Below are 24,028 nucleotides of genomic sequence, written 5' to 3'. Positions count from 1 at the left end.
GTATCATATACAGTGTAAGCACCCACCTTGTGGCATCTCAATCAGAAAGTGCATGGGAAGCATATAAATGATATGATTTGACCACACAGGACTAGAAATTCCAGTGTACAGTGTGAGATGAGATGATTTCTAAAATTGTACAGTGTTTTCTTTAAGATTATTATTATTATTATTATTATTATTATTATTATTATTATTATTATTAGTAGTAGTAGTAGTAGTAGTAGTAGTAGTAGTAGTATTTATTTTTATGTATTTTTTATTAGAATTATTATTATTTGTACAATAACGCTTATTTATTTGTACAATAAAGCTTGAAAGTGAGCTAACAAAATTGTGAAACAACATGAGCAGGGTTGCCAGAATTGGCATAAAAACAACATTAGATCACATTTATAAAATAGTTCTTTTATCAAGGTCTCAATTTGATCATGTATTATTAGGGGTATAGTTAAAAATATTGAATGCTAAGAGAATAATTAGACCAGTTAAACTTTCTCTCTTTCACACACAGAAACACAAACACATTATACAATATGTACTGCAATACATAGCATTGGTACATTATTAATTTAGCATTATGAATGTAATGGATAAAGCAGTGGGTAAAGAACACTTTAATTGTAATTGATAAATAAATAACATCATAATAAAAAAATTAAATTGGGGATGGTATGTTGGTGCAGCATTGCTACTTTAAAGCTCCTGGGTCCTAATTTCAGTCAAGTTACTTTCTGTAAGGAATTTTGCCTGTTTATCCCATGTGGGTTTCCTCCAAGTTTTCCTCCAAGCAAAACTTCTACAAGGTTTGAATGTGTTAAGTGTATGGCGCCCTAGAGAATTTGTTTGCTGTCCCATCCAGGGTGGACTGATTGTCCCATCCATGGTTGACAGATTGTCCTTGAATCCAGTATGTATTGCTACATTAGGCTAGGCACTGGATTCAATACCTTAGAAGCTGTAGACACGGGGTGGCAATTAGGGTAAGCACAATGGATGAGGAGGCTCTGTGTGTGTGTGTGTGTGTGTGTGTGTGTGTGTGTGTGTGTGTGTGTGTGTGTGTGTGTGTGTGTGTGTGTGTGTGTGTGTTTGTGCGTTTAGGGGTGAAATTTCTAATTGTCCCGTTACCAATTCTTTGTCTACGAAATACAAATGGTATGTTTGTTGTAGATGTGCTGAGATTCATAAAAATAGGTAGAGTTTCTTATGCCATTTTATTAGTGATTTATACATAATCAAGGGTTAATTTAAAATCTTTTACAGTGGATTATTTTGTGTCCTTCATCCACCTAGTACCCCAGGTTGTTTGAGGCCTATGGTTACTTGCCCTGCTGGTCCAGTCAATAATCTATCCTTGGATTTATTGCCCATTCAGCTAATTAAATGGTGACAGATATATGTGGATGAAGGAGAGAGAGAGCTGGATGAAGCGAGGAGTGACATTGCATAGTGTACCCATGACAATGATGAATTTTTCAGTTTCCCTACACACACACACTTAGGAAAGTGACAAATGGATGCTTGTGGGTATGTGAGTAGTCACATATTCACAGAGAAGAGAGACATCAGAGACAGACAAGACAGGAGTGAGTAATTGTCTAAATGCTACATTACATGCAATTTTTTTTACTTGTCAATCCTCAGTGTACTCCTCTTTCTACGCTCTATATATCACACACAGATAAACTCACAAACACTTTTTTTTTTACTCTGAGGGGAACCTTATATTGAATCGCTTAGTGAAGCAGGATGCATGTAAGGAGTAATCTTTACTGAAACACTAAGAAACACAGGCATTTTAAAGTCTAGGGAAAAAAACTGGCAAAATAGAATAAAATGAAGGCTACAAATACACAGCAAATAAGCACTAATAGCTGTTCCTGGAGTGGCAAAAAATGAGATCTAAAATCATCAAGCCACTGATAAGCCTTAGAAATCGCTTGACATTACTTGCGACTGAAGTTTAATTGGTCAATTTGTTGTAGTGTATTCTTTGGTCATATTCGTTTTGAACGGAACGCCCAGATGGCGTATGAGGTTGTTAAGCTCCAGAGTGTCTGGCCCAGTTAGAACCTGAATGTGCAGCATCCAGGTTGTTTATTTCTGATTTGCACCACTACTTCTGCCTGATTGAATCCAAAAGCAGTTGCCTGCCATGAATGCGCAAGTCTTCTCTAAGAGCATTCTTTGCCAGACTTTCACTTTCTCACTTCATACAATGTTGTTAAAATGCACAAAGGCAACTCCAATCTGGCCTGCGACATAAAATGTGTAAATTGTTCATCAGGGGAAGTTCTGATGCCAGAAGAACATTCCTAGTGTGTCATTAGGACTTAAAGTATCCCTTCAGAAAGATGTTTTTCCTTTTTTATCCCACCTTGCTAATTTGGCCAGTTTTCCCCCAACAAATCTTTGTTGGCATTGTCGGAATTAGTTGTCTTCTGTCTTTCTGATAAAAAGCTAACGGCAGTAACATAACACATTTATTGGTGGGAAATGGTGACACTTTATGCCAAAATATTCTGATCTCTTTGATGGACAAATCAGACATTTCATGTCTTGCAACTGTTTTTCACGACTATGCTGCGATGCTAGGAGTGATAGAAGATTGAATAAAATAGAGGGGCAAACAGAGGAAAAGATGAAGGACAAATGGGATATGAGGAATTGATGAGTCTCTTGGGCTTCAGAAAGTACTGGGACAGTTCAGAAGCTGATGGACTGTGTCATTTGATTTTTCCTGGTCCTCTGGCTGTTCTTTATAAGGAAGGCGTAAATTGATTTTTGCATTTCTCCTTGAGAATGGTGAGGCTTCTAGTGCAATTAGTTATACCAAACATGAGAAACATGGAGGACTTAGCCTGGAGAACTTTATTTATCAGCCCAGAGTGCATTATTACAAAATCTGTCAATCAACATGATTTTATTATGTCAGAAGGGTCTGCACCACACCATATTCAAATGTATATTACACAGATATTGACGTGGGATTATGAATGTGAAACTAAGGCGAATGAGGAAAAAAATGCTTTTAGTTCCAGTCAAATATATGCAAACACACATGTCAACAGGAGGATTCTCAAATACTGGATTTTTGATGAACTGCTAAAGGATCTGTACGAATATATACATATTGCCAGTTCTGTGTTTGTGTACAATTGTTCTTTCATGTGTTTGCTGTTGTCTTGACCAGGAATGGCTAAATAACTAATAGATAAATAAATAAATTGCTGTTGTAGTTATTGCTAATATCTGAGATAATGAGATATTATGTAGCTTAAATTTACAAAGATAGGAAATATTGGAGATTTTAAAATTCATTTTTTTTTAAATGTTCAAGCAATATCCATAATCGTATGATATGTCTAGCTGCAGCAGCAACAACAAATAATACTACCAGTACTACTACTACTACTACAACTACTATTACTACTACTACTAATAATGTATGTATATGTAGTTATGGCTTCCTTTTTGTATGATTGTGACATTGACCATTTGGATCTCTGACTAAATGGCACGTACAGATAAAAAAAATAAAATACATTTTACATACTGTACATGATGTATATAATCCCCTGGTGTATAATTTAAGCCCATCTGTTCAAATAACATTGATGTATACAGTATGTCAGGCTCTTAATATGCCCCTAGACATATTTTTATTTTTCCATGCATACATCCTCAGAATCATCTGTGCAGAATTTAATGCAACCAATCATGATCGAGCTTCGGACTGCTAGAGATAATTGGCATGTGGCAGCCATTTGGTGGCCATATTGTTTACAAGTCTCAAAATGTTTTTAATAAGTGTTGACGATCACACTTTACTGAGAAAATAAAGCTTGTAGAAAAATATATAAATCATAACCTTTACCAGAGAACAAATAAACAAAAATGATTTACACAGTTTTATTCTTTTAAGCGGTTGAAATATTTAATATAGAGCATGCATTAGGAAAATTGGGCAAACCCTTAAGATAATACATTCTCTTTCATTTGGTTTGGAATGCAGACTGAGATTTAAAATCAGTCTGCTAAAAAAATTTATATGGCTCTATGGAAAAAAACACAAGTGTTAAAATACTAGTGTGTTTAAATACCAGGGTTGCTATAGAACTACTGCTGGGGCCTTGAACAATGTGTATAACCCTTCACTGTTCAGCTGTATCATTGGGATGTATTTTATGCCTCACTTAATTTGACATGAATTATATTCATATTCTTATCCACAGGAATCCAATTATTATTATGTTTATGATTCTTGCTAAAGAGATTTGATAAATATGCTACTTAATTATTCTTCTATATTTTAGACTTAATCTTTCATGCGCAACAGCTTCAGATGCTTTCACTGCCTCGTTCTGATTGGCAGTCATCAATTCTTCCATTGTCAGTCTTGTTAATTAATCTTATTAAACCCAAGGATTCCCAACTGCTTCTGGACTGGACAGCTGGTTCTGTTTGGCATATGCTTTTGCAAATGAAGATTGTATGATATATTAACTCAATCTCAACCATCTGTTTCTGGGGCTTGATCAAGCCTGGCCACAGTCCCAGTAGAGCGAGTCAGAACCAGTAAAACCTGGGTAACGTTAATGAAAATCAACTACAAATTTGTTCCTGTTTACCAACATTTGTTCCTGTTTAAGCAAGTTCACACTTGACCTCCCCAATAGATCCAGGATCAAGAACTGTATTATTTATTACAAAGCATAATAAATAATACAGTTCTTGACCCACACAATAGATCCAGGATCAAGAACTGTATTATTTATTAAGCTTTGTAAAGCAAATCATTTTGACCAAAACAAGACTAGAGAGAAAATTGGACAATAGGCAGTAAAAAACCCACTACCTAGTTTTCCCATTAGAACAGCTTGCAAATGGAGAGAGATGAAGCCCTGCTTTCTTTGAGACTGAGACGTGAAATGCTAGTCTCAAGCATAGTCAGTTTTCGGGCATGTTTAGCATTGCATTCAGCCTATTATTCATCTTAGAACCTTTAAAGTTTAGCCAATCTTGCAAAGGTTTGAACCGAAGCCCAGTGCTTTTCACAGTCTTTGCTCATGCCACTGATTGCTGCAAGCTTCTGCATCTCACTACTGATTATTTGTTGGTTTGGAATTATTTGATTTTCTTAAAAATGTATTCCATCCAAGGGTGTTCTGACCTGATATGTGAAGCCATAAGATAAGTGGATAAAATGTACTTAGATAGATAAGTGGTACACATTTTCATGTGAAGACCTTTTATACTGCAGTGAACTAATCTTCTCAGAGTACTTTATTGTATAAATGACCTAAAAATGTCTAGTTACAGGCTAGGTAGAGTTAAAGGGATGTATTACAAAAAAGTCCCAAATAAGCCGCAAAATGATGTCACTACAATGTACCAATGTACTAATGTTATCATTACTCACTCACTTATTTCCATTAACTTCTGTAAGGAAGATAAAGTTGTGCTGTTTTGGCTAAGTGAGAAACCAAACAAAACATGCAATAGGTAGCAGTCTGTACAGTATATACAATAAATATACACCACACTTACATTTACATTATTTGGCAGACGCCCTTATACAGAGTGACATGCATCATATCATTTTTTTTTAAACAGCTGAGCAATTGAGGGTTAAGGGCCTTGCTCAGGTGACCAACAGTGGCAGCTTGGTGTGATCGAACTCACAACCTTCCGATTGTTAACCACTAGGCTACCACATGCCCCACACTTGATTAACACTCATACATAATGGCAACTGAACAGGATGCAATACTTATTTTCATACAGTATATTGAAGTTCCAGCCCTTTAATGGTTAATCTGTATATAGTGTGAGGGCATGTGAAGTATATTCCCTCTGCTTTTAATGTTGTGGGCTAAAGTATAACCTATAAGAATGAATTTAAATACCAAAGAATACCATTTATATAGAAGATATTATTTGCATGAGGAAAGCTTTGCAGATCACTTAGCAAATCTCAGCGACATTTTCACAACAATATGAGAAGCTGGATTAAATATAAATCCTAAGAAATGTCACACATTTCACACATTGTCTCTAAAGATGGTCTATCATTAGTTGCAGAGCACATTCAATGTGTACAGAAGTGGCCAACTCAGATCTCCTACAGAGGTGAGAACACTTCTGATGTTGCATAGCAATTTCAGGTGATTTGTTCATAATTACGCCATGACAGATTTTGCACAGACTGTTTCATAAGGCTGTATAGTTTGAGTAGATGCAAGACTAGGCATTTGCATTTCATCAGCTGAAAAATGCATTGATGTTATCTCCAATTATGGGCCTCTGTGATTTTGATCAACCATTTATATTCAGTACAGGCATTGGTGCTATTTATAATGGCAGGGAATAGATAATAAGTTATGCAAGTCATCTTTTCCCTTCACCCTATTCCTTCCCCAACAGAATGTAAACGGTCCATTAATGATAAATAGTTATGGGGCAGTGTGTTGGTCTTCAGGCATTTTAAGCATTATCTAAGCATTTTCAATTCATTTGGCACACTAGCCTCTGGTGGGCCTTAGAATAAACATGATAGCAAGGTCTATGGCCAATGGTGTTAAACACTAAAAATTACATAAGGAAGAAAGCAAAATTTGTAATGCATATGCTATGTCCAGGTTTCCATTCCCTAAGGCCATTGATCAAGGCAATCAAATAAGAAACATTTCCACTCAGACACACGGCTGACTGTACTTGTCAGATTGACATGTTTGCCCAGTCAGTCCTCGCTGTGGGCTTTCCTGTTGACAAATCCATGTGTATTTTTAAACAGACAATGTACATTCTTAGACATTCCCATAAGAGGAACTACTGAGAGACATTTTTATCACCAGATTAAAGCCATTTCAATAAACCAACAACCTGTCTGTTCTCTTTCAGAACATTATGTCTGGCAGTGTTGATCTTAAACAATGATGTGCTCTGTCAAAAAATGTATCTGGTCCTAAGAGTTATCAAGTCCACATTGCAAGACTAAACATTCAAGATATTTTAAGTTATATACATAGTGAGGTCACTATTGTTCCCAACACATATTCCAAAGGGCACAAACAAAGGGTTTACTTTATTTACATAGGCATATGAATCAATGAAAAAGCCTTTACTACAGTTTTTTTGAGCTAGCTGGGCTACCAGAAAGCAACAGAACACCATTAATGCACCTTGGCATAGATTTTGCATGTCTTTGGAATTGAATGACGGTGGTAGCGAGTGATGTCCTTCACATTGTTCCAGTTCTTCCATTGGTGTTCAGTTTGTTTGAGATCTGATCACTACAAGGCTACAGCATATCATTTTGATACTCATCAAACTGTGAATATAGGCTCAGGATTGAAATTATTCATCGTAGGATAAAGGTGATCAGTCAGAATAACTTTGTATTGATTTGCAGTAATCTTTGCCTCCAAACGGAAAAGTAAACCAAGATTTGTTTTAGGAACAGATATGTATTAGTGACTGAGAGGACCATTAGTTCATAGAGAATAATGAAATAATCACAAATCTATTTGGTACAATGCCAGAGAAAACATGATCATTTTGCTTCTGATCCATACATAGTACCACATATAGAGGTCTTTGTCATGAACAGGGTCCAATAAGAAATATAGCTGCAAGCAGCAATGGCGGGCCCTCGCATGTTTTTTATCGCTATATGGTGCCTCCCAGAAAACAATGCACGATGGGCAAGTGCATCAAGTGGGTAAATATCAGTGGACTATTTTATGTTGTTACTGACCGATTTTGTCCATACTTAACAGCCGACAAATGTGGTGTATGTGTCAAATTTCAAGTTAATCTAAGCAGGCCAAAAGCCTTAAATATGCCTGAAATAAAAGTAAAATTTGACACGATGCCATGGCAACGGTGTTTGAGATATCAAAAATCCGTTCGCAATTTCGCATTAGGTCCAATCGCATGAATCCTCTAGGAGGAGTATTTAAAAGTTCATTGCATGCAATTGTGAAAAAATCCACCATTGTGACTGACACACTTCCTGGGGCCTGTTGGTGGCGCTATACCCGGGACTCACAATAAGCACATCGATGTGATCGGAATCCTTGGCCGAACATACACACAGCGTGTCATCATAATAAGACATTTTTTGGCTTAGATAGAAGACACTTCCTGTTTCTCTGAATTCGCCATAACTTAGTCGCCTCACCATGGCAGCACCGTTTGAGATATCAAAAATCCCTTCGCAATTTAGCAAGTGCAATGTCTCGGCATCATGTTCACCACATTTGATGTCAATCGCATGAATTCCCAAGGAGGACTATTTAAAAGTTCACTGCATGCACTTATAAAACAATCCAAAATGGCCGACTTAGGCGGAGCTCATAGTTTAGAGCGCGAAAATTGTTCGGGCCGATGAGATCTATATGCGTACCAGCTCTTGTACATTTGTGTACATACTGTAATTGCCCGGTCTGTGCACAAATGTTTGTTTTTGCATTACAGGGGGTGCTACAGAGCCCCCCAGAAACGTCCGTATTCCAGCCTTTGCCCGAGCCCAGTGAAGCACGACTCTGATGTGTGCGCCAAATTACAAGAGTTTTCGAGCATGTTAAGGGACCCCAATTGGCCAATGTGTGCAAAATAAATAAATAAATAGATAGATAGATAGATAGATAGATAGATAGATAGATAGATAGATAGATAGATAGATAGATAGATAGATAGATAGATAGATAAAATAATAATAATAAACCCGAGCAAAAACAATAGGGCTTCGCACCATTCGGTGCTCGGGCCCTAATAAAAAGAATTCAGGATGCTAAACATTTTCAGTGTTTTTTGAATGTTTTTGCATTTCTTTATTATTTTATTCAGCAATTCTTAACAGATAATTCATATTAAACCATTTTTATATGTGTATTATTGTATTGTATTATTAAAAAAAGAATACATAAAAATTAAAAATATGAAAATTTGCTTGTGTGGCAGTACACAAAGACCATTGCATAGTGGATTTATTCCACAATGTTGTTCAAAGGAGCTAATAAAATAGTGCATTTTAAATTTATATTTGATTTTGATAAACTTTTGAATGAATTTGCTTGATATGAACAATTAATTTAAATGTTGATGAGCAACAGATCACTGATTTTAATTTATTATATTTTTGGCAATGGTAACAGATGGTATCATTAGGAATGTCAGGTTTTATTTAGTCAGCACCATACTCAAATTTTGATTAAATTAATGGTACCCCGAATGATCATATTAAATTGTATTTAATTGACGCTATCAAAGGTAACAACTGAGGCAGGTGACCATAATAATGATGCTTTCTTGAGTGAATTATTACATGCAATTTATTCATACTTGCAGTTAGATTTTATTATCCTACCAAAAGTGTAGATAAAATAAAATAAATTTACTAAACCAAACTCAAACATTTACAGCATTTAGCAGACGCCCTTATCCAGAGTGACTTACATTTTATGTAATTTTTTATACAACTGAGCAATTGAGGGTTAAGGGCCTTGCTCAACGGCCCAGCAGTGGCAGCTTGCTGGACGTAGGAATCGAACTCACATCCTTCCGATCTGTAGTCCAACACCTTAACCATTAGGCTAAATTATTTGTTCAAAATATGCATGTATTGTCCCAAATCCCAAAAAGGTAATGCCCCAATTCATACGGTATTTACAACAAGTGATACAGAAAAATTGTTGCCCAGAGGGACTAGGAAATAAAATGGTGCTAACATAACAACAGAACAGGCTGCAATAAGCTGTTATTAATTGTCAGTCTTGTGAAGCATTTATTATTTATTCTGTTTTGTGGATAAATGCATTTCCTAGTACTGTATGTAAATTTGGTTTACTTATGCAGTAAAGATTTACAGATAAAACAAGCCTATACACGAAGTGTCATCTTCTGAACTCAGATTTACACGCTTCAGATATTAAAGCGTCCATTTGTAAACATATGTATATATGAATAAAACATGTTTTTACTAATAGTCAAACCATGCACCTGTACCAATTGTTCTTTAAGAATAGAAACACTTAATAAGTCTGTGAATGGATAGAATGTATTATGGGAGATCAAATTGTATTTCTAATTTAAAACTCTGTTATTTCAGTTCTAATCTGCTGCTTATTTCTTACATAATTCTGATTTGACTGTGGTTTTAGAGGAACTTTAATCTCAATTTCTCAGGTTTACATTGAGATTTTCTTAGAGAAATGAAATGGAAAAATAAATAATTACTTTGTTTTGGTAACCTGCAATCTCTGCAAATATCATCATTATAATGCTGTGTTATAAAGGTCAGAATGTAGTATGGTAATTGTTACATCATCTATTCGCACATTTTCACACTATTTACGGTAATAAGAAAATGCAAGCTTTAACTATTGTGGACTGTATTAATTCAATACAATTCAATAATATAATTTTGCTCTAAAATTATTCTAGCAGTAGAGATGACAGAATTTGTGCTTTTTTATTTTGCTATTTTAAAACCTAAATGTATGGATATTTTCATAATAGCAACATATCTACATGATTGGTAGTTGAGACACATGACATATCTAAATGACTGCATGATTTAGGTGAAACGCCATAATTCCCTCAGTCTCTACAGGCATCTTTTCAGATTTAGTATAGCAATATGTATTAAATTAGCTGCCTCTTGGCATTTGAGAAGTGAAATGTGTAATAGAGAGATTACCATGAGACAGGGTCAGTCATTTCATGTGTGCCTGTAATATAACACCTGCCTATGTTCATTAGTGTGTCAACATCTCTATGGCAGGGAATTAGCCAAAACCTTCTGATACCTCTATTTGACTGCTGTGCCAGAATAAATAAAAATAAAAATAAAATCTCTATGTAGAAGAGACGTGTTATCTGTGCCAAGTAGAATCCAAATTCCATTTGCCTTATTTTGCTTAGGGGGAAAAAGAATACGAAAACCAATCTTATTAATTGAATGGAGCCTGCATCATGGCAGGTGTTTAAGATAATAACCTTTATTGATTTTATGTATATCGTGCTTGGTGAAATGTACAAAACAAGCAATTTTTCTTGAAAGCAATCGACCATATTGAGTGAAACACATCTTAGTTGAATGATGATTAAACAGGTATTACAGTATATAAAATCTTAATTAGCAACATTGTTAATTCAGTCAAATCAGCTTGGACAGTGCTTTTGATTTATTAAAGATAGTACAATATTTACACAATGTTTGATAAATAAATCAATAACCACATACTTACTTTATGTAGAATAGATCTTAAGCCACTTTGTTACTGTGTGCCATTTACGTTACTTATTCCATTAATTCTTTATTTGAGAGATTTTGATTGAAACTCTCGTAGGCCCTGGCAAACACATTCCTGTTCATATGTTCATAGTGAGAAGGTATTCATTGACACATTAGTCTGGAGAAATGTTTAACATGCTTCAGTAAGTCTGGAAATTAAATTCCATACTCTACTGATAAACCAATCATTCTTCAGTACTGAATACAGTAGTTTTCCTGGCTGTACGGTCACTGTGGATTTCAGAGGAACATTATAGTCCTAAGAAAAACATAAACTTCTTTAGGGTTACATGACTACTTCATATTTTCTTTTAGACGGCTATGAAAGAAGGAAAGGACAGTGTAAGAGCAAGCATTCAGAGCTAGATTACTGTAAAAGTAGGTGTGCTGCGTTACTAATCAATCATCAAGGCATCGATCAATGAATGTATAAACTGAACTGTAGCAGAACTACCATATGTGAGTGTACAAAGGAAACAAACAAACAAAAAAGAATAGCTCCAACCCAACAAATAAACAAAATGGGTGGCCAGCACAGAGTTTCACTTTTAGGTTTTCTGATTTTGTCGCTGCTCTGCCTCTTGGTCATTGTTTGCACCTGATCCACCACCCTAGTATGCCCACACCAGAGGTGCAGGGGTGTCCAATATTTTCGGCAAAGGGCCAGTGTGGGTGCAGGTTTTCATTCCAACCAAGCAGAAGCCACACCTGAGTCTAATGAAGCCACAGTCAACTGATTAATCCAGTGGAATCAGGTGTGACTCCTGCTTGATTGCAAGGAAAACCTGCACCCACAAACAACCTGGACACCTCTGACCAACACCCTCAGAACAAAGGGTTCTAATCTATACAATTCCTTTTTGCTGGTTTGCTGCCATCAAGTAAATCATTTTAAAGGTTTGGCTTATCCATTTTTCTCTTTTTTTCTTCATAAGCATACAAAAGTACCCTTGAGAGTACCGGTGACAAGGAAGGGATTGTTATATTAATGTTTCTAATTATTCTAGTCATATCTAGTAATTTTCTCTGCTTCTAGTCTTAAATCCTAGTCATTTATATTTTTCTGGTTTTAGCCTTCACAATTACGGTGAATACATATATTTATTTGTACGCATCTAACCTCTGATTACTGCCTATTATTTATTTGAAGTTTAAACTACAGCTGATTAAATATGATTGAAATAGCAAACAGCAAAACAGCTAATTACAAAAGCAGTTAATATATTTGGGTTCCTGCGCCAATCCTGCCTTAGCGCACAAAATGATTGCACCTTACAACCTACAAAACAAAACAAACATCCTATTTTGCAAATATCTGCTGCAATGCATTAAACATACATCTGGCAATCTGAAACTAGGGTATACTTCAATGCTGTGAACGTTTTAAGGCTTCCCAAGGTTACTCTGTTTCTGCTTCTGTGAAGTCGATGATATTTCAGCAGTAAAAGTGAGTGTTTATGGATTTATAGTTGTTATAAACCCAAGAGTGTCTGCATGAGGCTGTCAAGGATTGGACTGTTATTAGATTTAGGCTTTCGATACTGCCAAGACGAGTGGAGGATCATTTGCCGGCAGAAGAGATCATAAGTGTTGGAAAGGAATTTAACTGTGCATTTGTCGAGTACATTTAAAGTAAAGGTCAAGACACAAATGTCTATTAACCCTAATCAGTGACGACCAATAGGATGCAGAACATGTCCGTCATTAGAGATAATATCTATGGAGTTCTTTCGTGTGAAATAATTAACCAAAATTTAAGTAAAGCAGCTCTTTTGGTTATCATGATGGTGTATTTGAGCGCATGTTTACATGCTAATCAGAGGTGACCCGCAGACGCAGCTGTGACACACTGCAATGTTGATTATCCCGTAGAAGGCTTATTAGAGACACTGTTTACACACTCAGCCTTGCCACAATTGTGCAAATTTGCTCCATTCTCAATTATTATAATTTGTCACACAAAATGTTACACTCCAGAAATCTGCAGAATGAATGAGAGATTAGTTGGGCCGGAGCCTCATTTTCCAGTCAGCTACACTGCCTGGAGCAAACGGATCCAACGTAAAATTTGTAGAAATTCTAACAAATGAGAGTTTGTTGTGTTTTTTAGAGCTTCAAGAATGAACCTGTCCTATTCCGAGCTTGTAGTAATTCCTAGAGGTTTGTGAACATGAGTCAAGGTTTAGTCTGGACAAACGTAACCACACCACAGGCATACACTTCAGATCTCTTAGCATACGTGAAACATCTCTGTAAATATCTCACACTGGAAAATTACAGCGGTATATGCTGTAGTTTATTTTCAAACTAAAAATCTATTGCGAGAACTAAAAAAACGGCGGAGTGTTGTTGCTACGCCTCAGGGTCTGTCTAGTGATCCTGTACAATAGAAGCACTCTCTTTCCACTCAGCAGAGATCCCTCAGGACCGCTGGATTAAATCTTACTGCATGACCCGAATTTATTTGGGCTGCTGACTTTGTATCCCGCAGTTTCAGAGAAATGTGTTACAGAGAGAGTAAGAGAAAGATAAATCTAATAACAACAACCAAAAAAAAAACCATTCTAGCTCAAATAAAGGTTGTGGGCAGGACTGGGACTGAGCACATAGTGGGGAAGAGGACAAGTGTGTCTTGATGTATGAATGGATGGATGCAGAGGAAAAATAGCATTTTAGGTAACATCGTATCAGTGGCATCTTGTCAAGCCGGGGAAATTTATTTAAACAATAAACGTGGGATTTAAGGCGGTGTCTCTTTTGCATCTGTCCGGATAAGACAAAGCGCTGCCTGGATTGATACAAGACGTCTGAGAAAATGAAACTCTTATCTGAGTGAGTGCTTCCAGAGACTGCTATCAGCTTCACAAGTCTTATATAAACATTAGAGAGATACTTGGCTTACGGAAAGCGTGTGTGTGTGTGTGTGTGTGTGTGTGTGTGTGTGTGTGTGTGTGTGTGTGTGTGTGTGTGTGTGTGTGTTGTTGAGGTTGTAAGAATGTTTTAGAAAGAAGAAGACCTGAAGAGAAAGGAAAGTCCACCCTTTCTCCCTAAAAGAGCCCTATAAAGAGTCCCATTATTTTACACTGCAGCTCCATATCTCTGCCTTCTTTTTGTCTTTCTCTTCATGTATAATGCCAGAGAAATTAAAGAGAAATATTCCGATGTGTTTAATCAGATGTTTCCTCCTTAAGTGCTTGCATTAACTCAGCTAGGTCATTAAGCTTGTTTTTAATTCGTTCATCTTTAGTAAGCTTTTTCCTGGTTTGTGGTTGTGGTTAATCCGGAGCCTATTCTGGAAGAACTGGGTAGAATTATGTCATAAGTGGGATTCTAGCATGTAACAGAGCATTGTCCAAATAAATATTAACACACCACTAACAAATAAAACACACCACTAACAAAAATGAGCCCATGAATGTGTTAGATGGCAGATGTGCTTTCCTTAGCGCAGGTTACAAGGAACTGTGATGCAGCGTGATCGGTAGTTTTCTAAACTATTATACGACAGGGGAGAACTGGTGAGGGGAAACTGACAGGTGACCAAATTGGGAAGGAGAAAGATTCACAAAAAATCCTGCTGCCACCATCCTACCCAGTATCTGATATTTAATGCATTTGGATAGAAGCTTTTTGCATACACAGCCCGGGTCAGGAGTTAGTAGTAGGCTTATGCACTGAAGATTTCATACTGAAGAAAGAAAGAAAGAAAGAAAGAAAGAAAGAAAGAAAGAAAGAAAGAAAGAAAGAAAAATAAAATGCAATTGATTATACATACTATAAATATACATGTGTATAGTGCCATGAAAGTCTTTGCTTTGCATATCAAAGCTCAGAAGCAGCTTGGGGCAGATCTCCAGGTCAGTCATACTACAGAATTCCTGGAGAAGAGAAAGATAAAGGTTTTGCTACAGGGCCCAACACTAGTAGCTCTGTGGTACTGGGATTTGAATATATAACCTTCTAGTCAGAAGCCCAGAGCTCTTACTACTGAGCAACACTGCCCCATGGCCTGTATGAAACATCGAAATTATAATAATAATAAGACTATGCAGAACCTGAGACAATACACTTCTTAACAAGATCCTCAACTATTAACATGAATGAGCTGATCCTCATTTTCTTTCACTATTTCCTCCTAGTGGCTATGCACAGCAAGTAGCCTGTTCTCTCTTATAGTCCCTCTGTGGCTGAGCACACATCTCTGAGTGAGCACCTCAGTGAAGCTCCCTGGCAACTGGCACAGTTGCATAGTATCCTGGGATTTGAGGCTTTTTACCTAGTAAGATCGGCAGTACCTCACAGCCATCACTCACCTGCTGTTACTTTTATTGGTTTGTTGTGGTGGTGCACTTATATACGGACGATCCCCCGGTGCAATTCCACTTTAACTTTTATTTCTGTTCAATTTTATTTGTATATTTATATTTCTTTAAGCTAAAGCTGGCTACCAATACTACCAGTTACATTTCCCACTATTAACATGGAATGAAAGCAAAAACAAAGCATAACACACAAAGTAGTATCTTCATTGTACAATTAGCAACGTTTACTAAGAATAAACACATGATGTCATTTAAATAATATAAATGATCTAACAAACAAATAAGCTAATGTTGAGCATTAATCTATTCCAATACATTCAGTGCCACTAAAATATTGTTAATATTGATGAACATTGTTAGTGTTTTCACATACAGGGATTCAACAGCATTGGATACATGAGCAGATTTTATTGAAAGAGCATAACACAAGCAACCAAAGCTATGAAACAAGAACCATAAGCATGAACATGAGACCAATTGCAGCTGTAACATGTAAAAAAGCTTGACAATAAAACATAAAGTAACCCGGGTTTGTATTCATGAAAGGTCTCCTAATGACGAAAGGTCTTATAAATGTGGGCATTACCCCTTAAAATGAAACAGAAGATCCAAGTAAAGATAAGTTATTCATAAAGCATCTTAACTCTTAAGAGCTCATAAGGTCAAAAAAATCTTAAGAGTATTGAGGAGGACTTTTAAGAGGCTTAAGAGTTTCTTTAGCAGAGGACAAAATGTCGAGGGAGATGTGTTGTATACAATATTTATTAATAGGGAGTTAATTACAGTAAATGCTACAGATTAGATCGTACTGTATAGGGATTAATTTTGTCATCATGTGATCGATCATATTAGAGGAAACATTATATAAGCTGTAGTATTATGGCATTTTAGAGATATGTGTGTTGATGTTCATGTTTACATTACATTTACTACATTTGTAACATACAGATGTTCGAGCATCTCTAATATGACATGACCAAAATGTCATCGTTACACAGGTCATTCTTAGAATCTTTGTCTTTATGAATATGGGCCCAGGTCTTTATCAGGAGTGAGTGATCATTGGGACACATGACATGAACATGTGACATGCTGGGTCTGATGGTTAATGTAGTTTAGTGTGGATTCAGGCATAACCATGAAAGCTTGAGAGAGATATTTACAAATGCAAAACTGTTGCCGTTTTTAATTAAAAAGTGGTATTTTGTTGTAAATAGTTTCTTTTTCTAAATGTATTTCTCCATGAAAAAAATAAATAAAATAAAGCAATAACATGAATGGTTGTGCTTTATGGTCCCCTTTTGATTTACTTTCTAATGTTTTCAGGGATGCATGAGGTCTTTATTGGTTTTTCTCCACCTTGAGGCTGCTGCAGCGTGGCCTTGATTTTCAAAGCAATGGCGAACGTTCATCCAAGATAAACAATAGATCGCAGAGTGAAGGATGACTGAAATGATTCATTAGTGATTCATCACTCTAGAGTTTTGAATCTCTTTTTTTCATCTATTTCGTTTACTACTACTTCTTTTGACTCATGCTTGATCTATATTATTGATATAGAGCCATAACTAGGGCAGTAGTAATAATATTGGTATCACATCAAGCTGATTCTTAACCATTTAATTGTGATGAGCAATGCATATATTCCTCCTCAAATAGCAAACTGCGTATGACACTATTACAATTATAATAAGCATTGCAGCATTAACCATATCTACCTTCAGTATCCGCAACTTACTTTCTCTTTCAATATAGCAAAATATAAAGAAGCTGCATGAACATACACTGCATCCATTTACTTTCAAGAGTTCAGTCAAAGGACAAAGTAATGAGCAAAAATAAGTTAGTTTTTAAGAACCCAAACCCAGCAGTCAATTGAAAAGTGTTGCAGGATGACCTTAAAGTAGCAGGAACAGTTACAGAGAGAAAAATAAGCAATGAACTGCGCCATAATCCTTTCTGTTACTACTCATGCAAAACTAAAATTTGCACTCAAGCATTTAGGCAAATCCGAGATCTTTTTAAGAACAAAAGAACTATTACACAATAATTCAGCTATAGCACTGCTTCTTTTTAAACAGTGTTATACTGTATGTCTTTGAAGCAGAGATGGGGGGACTCGAGTCATATGACTTGACTCGAGTCAGACTTAAGTTGCAAATTTGAGACTTGAGACTTGCTTGACAAACATTTAAAAAAGTCTCGACTTGACTTTGACTTGACATTCATGACTTGAGACTTGACTCGGATTTGAGTTAAATGACTCAGAGATGAGGGACCCGACTTGACTCGATTCAGACTTGTCGCAAATTTGAGACTTGAGAATTGCTTGACAAATATTAAAAAAAGACTCAACTTGACTTTGAGTTGACATTCATGACTTGAGTCTTACTTGTGACTCCCACTTCTGCTTTGAAGGAAACATGAATGGTGTGATGTACCGGACGTATTAGTGTAGGAATTGATCTCATCCAACAGGTAACTGAATCTAAGGATAAAATGGATGTTTCAATATGACAATGGCACCAAAATCAAAGTCAAAATAACACAAGACCGGTGTCTAAAAGAGAAGGTGCACGTCCCACCCAATGACCTGACTTTATTTACACAGGATTTAAAAATGATAATTTAATAATAATATGGTAAAACCAACATAAATGCAGTAAGAGTTAGCATTGATACAACATGAAAGTTTCACTTCATATTACAGGACACGTTCACATTCTTAAGATAGTATGTAGTTAAATTAATGTCCCTACCTGAAACAGAAATTATGCACAAACAGCAGGGCACAGCAAATCATTAGAGTATTGCAATAAGGTCTAAATGGAAATTTGGCCATATGTTCAATCAAATGATGGAAATGATAAATTGTTTAGTCACCCAGTGAGCGTACTTGTCCTGTTGCTTTTGTTGAACAGGTGTTATGTCCTAGTTGGTATCCCCTGCTGAGAAGTAAATGGATAGAAGGGGATGCGTATGAACTGTCGATGTTCTTCATTTATCAATGTAATATTGTACATACATCAATTTATTCAACAACATAGTCTTTCAGCAATTAAACCAGAGACAAGCATATAGCACATAATAAGTGTGGTTTAATGAATTGGTTTTCATTTACTACTGAGCCTTAATCTGTAACTAAACACAATAATGAGTAAATAAATAAATAAACAAATCTATTTTGGCGTACACATTTTTCACTCTCCGAGCTTTAAGGTTACTTCAAATCAGACAGACTTAGACACTAGATGAATATTCATTAAATGCATAATCGATTCATTGAATTAATTGCTAAAATTCAATCAAGTAAATAAATTAATAATTCCATGTATTTCAGCAGTCTTTTTTTAGCAGTATTAGAAACAATTCAAAAAGGTTGTTCATTTGACCCAAACAGAACAGAAGGGTTAACAAAGGGAATGTCAGGCAGTTAATCTACTTTCCCCTTTTCCTTTTCTCTTTTTAATTCCTCCAGGAAATTGAGCACTAGCACTATTTTTCCCCCTCTGTGGTCATCCTCATTAAACCTCTTCTTGACTGGGGTGAGAGAGGTGAGCCTCTGCCAAGCTTGGATGTTCAAAGCAATTCTCCACACTAAAAAGGACCATGCCCTCTGCCTCCACAGTCAGTGCCCTATCAGAGGACTTCAGTGCCATCCACCCACACCACCCACAGACTGCCAAATGTAAAGCCCTGCATAAATTTGGACATTGTGTCCTCTTTTGCCAAGCACTGGCAGTATCTGACACCAACAGGAGGTGAGTAAAAATAGATCATTAACCCTAACAATGAATTAGCCACATCATTCTATCATGTGACCGCTCTCTGTGTGGTCCTAGCAGCGGTGCAATCAAAACCTTTTAATTTCAGCCATGTGAGAGATACTTCGCTCCAATCTGGTGTCAATTATGCACAAAAAGAAGAATTAAGCCTATTGGAATTTTATTTATTGGTCCAAAGAAAAGCTGCAAAGATTAGTCACATATAGAGCTTGTAAGCTTGAATACTGTTTTGGTTTTACAAGGTTACATCAGCCTGATTCTTATCTCCCATTAAATAGGTAGTAAAAGGTAATAAACTCAGCAGAGAACGACATTTTGATTAAGACCACGTTATTATTTTAAATGCTTCTCAATAAATGCCCTAAGACTTAAAATACAAAGCTATTTAACTTTAGTTGTTCCCATAGAAGATACATTCGTTGTAATTCAGTAAAAATAGTCAAATACGTTAGAACATACAACACAGCTTTCTGTACAACTACACAAGTTTGCTAGCTGATCTTCTGTCCCCTTTACACTGTGTTCCATTGATGTATATTGCATGTAGTATGTAGTAATGACAGTAATGCTGAGGCTATCAGATGTTAGACGCAGCTTTTTGCTGCGCTGAAGACTTTATTTGTACCAGAACATTGATATATTTAAAACAAAACTGATTACTAATTATTTGATCTCTTTTATACTCTTAATTTTTTAAATTACTCTCATGGCGATTGTGTCTTTGAAAGAAATATGAATGGAGCCATGTACCAGATGTATTAGTGTAGGAATTGATCTCATCCACCGAGAAACTGAATCTGGGGAGCAGATGCTTCACTATGATCGATTGCAGGAATCTTAGTGCAATGTCCCTACCTCTATAGTGGGATACTGATCTTGTGTATCCAGGTCATAACCCTGCACAAAAAGGGGAAGATAAAGGACAGAATGTGAGGAGAGAGGGTTGGAATTATGGAAAGGTTAGAAACAGTAAGGAAGCCAGTACTGGGTATAAAACTAAAAAAAAAAAGTAATTTTTCTGAGTGAGGATATTCAGATGCACCTATGGTTTATCTTTGAGGTAAATAATAAAAAAATAAATAAAATAAGTTCGAGTGTTTTAAAGAAACAGGGTCTAAGAATACTACAATTCTTTCAATCTATAATTTTGTTATAGAGGTATTAAATCAACGAGAGAAAATTCGACATCATTCAGAACATTTGTCAAAAAGAAGTAAACTTGGTTAAATCAGATGCACTACCTAATTTCTCTGCAGCGCATTTTCTGATATACAGTATCTAATGAGCTGAATTTTAAAATGACAGTGAAAAAAAGATGCAGCCTACACACAGATCTGCTAACATCTTTTCTCATCTTGCTAGAAATGAGACAAACTAAATGACTATAGCTTTTTAATAATTTGAGAAATAGTCAGATGGTGTTATTGCCTATCCACGGATGTTTTTGTGCCAGGGCCAAAGACGTGCCAGCTACTGTTATTAGCATGAAATAAGGCAATGAATTAAAGTTTGTAATCATCATCTGACCTGTGAAATACTAATATATTGTTCTTTACACATTTGCATACTCGGTTGATTTGAGAATTAATTTTGTGGTTAAAATGGATATTGAACAATTAAAATAAAAATCTATATTGAAATATGATGCTAATTTAATCATGGTATAGCGATATTACAACAAATTAGTATTCATACACACAGACCTCTCAGTTCTCAGCAACATTACATCAACCTTTTTCCTCTTTACATACACACACACACACACACACACACACACACACACACACACACACACACACACACACAAAAATATATATATATATATATATATTTTTTTACACACACACACACACACACACACACACACACACACACACACACACACACACACACACACACACACACTACAATGCAATATAATGTAAATAATAAGTGTTAACATCTAACAGAAAACCTCACCGTATCAATGATAATATGCTTTTTTGGTTATATAACAGAATATACTTGCATAGAAGAACAAAGAAAAAAGAAATGTATAAAAGACCTATAATGTGAAATAAAATGCATATATGTGCAGCTCTGTGCATCAGTATGTGCAAGATCTAAAATACATAGATAAATAAAAAGATAATTAATTTTGTGTTTAAAAATTATTCAATAATACAATTAGTACAATAGACTATAATAAATTACTACTATATAAGCCAAGCCCTTTTGGTTAAAAAAATGATGAACAAAATAATATAAAATTCTGAAATATTCTAAAAAGATAATTTTTAATTAGATATCTTTTTTTGTTGAATATTTTAAGTAAAAATAATCTTGTGCATTCTGATACTTAATTGAATTTATTCTAGGCCTTTTTAATTTTGTGTGTTTAAAGCATTAAATTAGTTACACAATGTCTAAATATATAATTCGTTTTATTGTAATTGTAATACAAACACTACTAGAATAGAACTATATTCAGGATGATTTTATTTGTATATCACATATTATATCATATATCATATCCATGTTTTTTATATTTTGACTTCATACTGCATTATCCATAATGTTTTCAGCTTGCCTGGCTTATTTTTCCAGTTGTCTTCTGATTTGTAAGAGGTTTTAATTTAATTATACTATAGCCCTTTCCTGACACAGTTCTAACAAAGTTTGTGTCAAATAAAGTGCTTTTCCCCTAATTTTTCAAATGTTTGTGTTACTCAACATTTACCTAATAATACTTTCACACTCACTAACACACTTGTGAATGCTTGGATAATTTATTCAATGTATCCATTAGTGCCTATATTGTTGCACCCTACTTCCTTGATCCATTAACTAAGACACTGCAATTAGAAAAAATCAATACAATGAAAAATCACACACACACACACACACACACACACACACACACACACACACACACACACACACACACACACACACACACACACTCTTTTTCTTAATATCCTTGCTAACCTCTTAATATCCTTATTAATGCAATGCAGTGTAATTAGTGTTTTTGGGCAAACATTTGAATCGATCTGATTAAAAATCCACATTTTGTTGCAGTTTTCTCTTTTATTCCCACACACATCTTGCAGTACATTTGGTCACAACATTACAGTTTAAACTTTGCAAAATTTAGTCACCTCCTGTAGTGGTAGATGTTTGGATTGTTTTAATAGGTCACTTTAGGCATTATCAACAATTGACATAATATTATAATGCAAAAAAAAAAAAGTTAGTTAATGTTATGATATTTTATGATGCCAAGAAGGGTGTTAAAATAATGTCTTATATTTTATGGAAGTTTCTTCTTACTGTGTGTAGCAATTTTGGCAGTACACCACTTACAGAACCCCGCAAAGTAAACACAAGCTTTTTATTTGGGCGCATGGCCTTGGCATAGTCATCGGTCAGTAACATAATGTAAAATTTTTTACAAACACAAATAATGTTCCAATTTTCTAGCTTGCTCAAGACTTTCTGCTCAGTTTAGACATTGCTCCGCTCATGGTCACACACACTCACCTCAGTGCTCAGAGAAACAGTAATAAAAAAAAAAAAGATCAGATTTTCCCCACTAGAGATACAGGAATTTTTTGGCCTTAGTGAGAGAAAATGTGACAGCCTTTTGAAGCAAGGTCGTGAGACAGTTTCATGATGTGAACATGTGAGAAATTTAAAAAAAATGTCACTGCCTTGTATTTTATCTTATGTTTTACGTCTATTCACTTCACAGCTTATCTGCTGCACTTAATAATCAAATCACTGTTACGTGTAATTTGGATTATCGTGTAGGGGAGAGCGAGGACGATTGCACCACGTTTCGCATTTCTTTCAGTTTCTCTGAGCCTGTTTGTATTGAAAAGCCAAAAGTTGAATGCAATAAACCCACATCAGTCAGCTGCCCAGCAATACTGCTGAAACATGCGTACATATGATAATATCCATACAATCTGTACTTGAACAGACAAAGTTAAATGTTGCAACTGACTCCATAACTGGGGGCAGTTGAGTAAGTGTGTGCCTTGCATTGCCAGCATTGTATCCAAATCTCTCTTGTTTTCGAGTAGTGTAGGCTAAATTGTGGCCTAATCTGACTGTATTTACTTAAAAAAGGTCGAACACCTGGCAACTGAAAAGGTTTTTGTATTAATCCATATGATTACAATGTTATGATGCTATAAATGTTGAGCTCTTTTAGAAGCTAAGAAAACACTGATTTTAATGATATGACTCTAAATGGTTTAGATAGGATGACAAAAAATCTTAACCTAGAAATGAGTTTTTTGCAGAAGAAACGGTTACATACGGTAGCTTTGTTTCAGAAAGCGGGAGGAAATAACTGAGCGTGTATTATCACTGTCTCATGCTACAATAGTCTCCGCTCTCCCCTAATCATCAAATGTTCATGTTTGTTCCGTGTTACCTGCATTTCCGTTCATTTCCAAACAACATTCACATTGTAATATTAAAACTCTCATGTTTATTTCCTTAAACAGTTTCCTCATTGGTTCTAAAGAGGAATTTTCACCTTTTATTTGATAGGCAAAAAATGCACATGCTTTTCCCTTTTCTATTGCTTTGCCATCTCTAGGATTTCTAAACAGAGACGGTATGTGTTA

General features: G+C 35.6%; 1 long non-coding RNA gene across 1 annotated transcript in view; it reads left to right on the top strand.

Annotated features, from left to right (window-relative positions):
- Positions 1 to 12,077: 12,077 nt before the first annotated feature.
- LOC125145087 overlaps positions 12,078 to 24,028 on the top strand; it is a 61,501-nt gene continuing 49,550 nt past the window's right edge. The window contains exons 1-2 of the long non-coding RNA XR_007143403.1: positions 12,078 to 12,199; positions 19,103 to 19,385. This is a non-coding gene — a long non-coding RNA (uncharacterized LOC125145087). The remainder of the gene's footprint in view (positions 12,200 to 19,102; positions 19,386 to 24,028) is intronic.

The sequence above is a fragment of the Tachysurus fulvidraco genome, chromosome 7 (assembly GCF_022655615.1).
Source record: "Tachysurus fulvidraco isolate hzauxx_2018 chromosome 7, HZAU_PFXX_2.0, whole genome shotgun sequence".
Lineage (NCBI taxonomy): Eukaryota > Metazoa > Chordata > Actinopteri > Siluriformes > Bagridae > Tachysurus > Tachysurus fulvidraco.
Note: the sequence above shows the minus strand (reverse complement) of the source record. Positions and strands in the feature narration are given on the sequence as shown.